Below are 1,471 nucleotides of genomic sequence, written 5' to 3' on the forward strand. Positions count from 1 at the left end.
CTCGCTGAGATCCCTGAAGATGGAGAGAGAGAGAGAGAGAGAGAGAGAGAGAGAGAGAGAGATGAGCCAAGTTGTCACAGAGCCACAAGTGCTTGATAACAATCACCACAAAATGTATCTTGGGACCTTCAGAGGCAGAGAGAGAGACAGATTGTTCTCAAGTATCCAAATACAATCAGCTGTCACCGTTCATCTCTAAGTGAGACAGAAATGTCTCCTCTGAGGAACGTCCACGCTCATCTGAACAAACACACACACACACACACACACACACAAACTCAATTCTGCTGCTTGGGTCCGTCTGTCCAAGTCAGCCAGGAGACGACAGAGTTCTCCAGTCCACCTGTAGGGGGCACTGGCGACCTCCGCTTCCCTCAGCAGTTCAGTTTCTATTCATTCCTTCACGTCACTCCCACTCACTCAATCCCCCTCCCTCTCCCCCACACACACACACACCCCACCCTCCCCAGCCTGCTTTTAAGGAGTGAGTGATGGATGTGTGTGTGTGTGTGTGTGTCAGCGTTGGGGTTTGCTGATTTAATTTGCATCCACTTTAACTAAGCTGCAACTTGGAATATGGCACAAAACATGAGATTTACTGCAGGCAGTGACACACTCACACACACACACACACACACACACATGCGGGCTGATATATGCATGTGCCACATTAACACTCACTCAGGAGCACACAAACACACACAGGGAACAGGTGTGTCACATAAACTAAATCTACGGCTTGCAGCTGAGTGAAATACACTCTGTCGGTGGTCGGTGCAGCAACTTGATGTCGTGAAGGTCACACACACACACACACGAGCACACACACGAGCGCACACACACACACACACACAGTAGGAGACACTGTTTGCCTCTGCGTCTTTAAAGCGTGCAGCAGCTGATCCTTCATCTAGACGACCTGAAGCTGCTCGTCTTCATCGTCATCAACATTTTGCGGGAGGCATTTTATTAAGATTAGCAAACAATCTCTACCCTAAACTGCTAAACTCTGTGTGTGTGTGTGTGTGTGTGTCCAAGGTCCCTGCAGCTAATATGGGTCCAAGTTCCAGACAGACTATCTGACCTTTCACCATTGACCTCACAGCTCTTGACCCCCCCGTGGCTTCTTGACCTGTAGCATGCTAATCGGCTAACGGCTAATGCAGAGCCGCATTCAGGGCATTCCGCGCGCTGTGATCGTCTCATGGACGCAGCAGGAGACCCCGGACCTCCTGCTCCTCCTGCTCCCCCTGCTCCTCCTGCACCTCCACCTGCTCCTGCTGCACCCGCCTGTGATCATTGGTTACTAAGAATAAAGGCGATGAAGCAGAGGGGGGCTGGATCGCTGCAGTTTGTTTGAATCTTATCTTCTGAAGCTTGAACATAAGCACACAGACACACTCGCTCCCCTGTGTGTGTGTGTGTGTGTGAGTGTGTGCGTGCCTGCGTGTGTGTGTGTGCGCGGGTGCAG

This window comes from Genypterus blacodes, unplaced genomic scaffold (assembly GCF_046128005.1).
Source record: "Genypterus blacodes isolate CSIRO-AG114 ecotype Tasmania unplaced genomic scaffold, CSIRO-AGI_Gbla_v1 ptg000399l_1, whole genome shotgun sequence".
Taxonomy (NCBI): domain Eukaryota; kingdom Metazoa; phylum Chordata; class Actinopteri; order Ophidiiformes; family Ophidiidae; genus Genypterus; species Genypterus blacodes.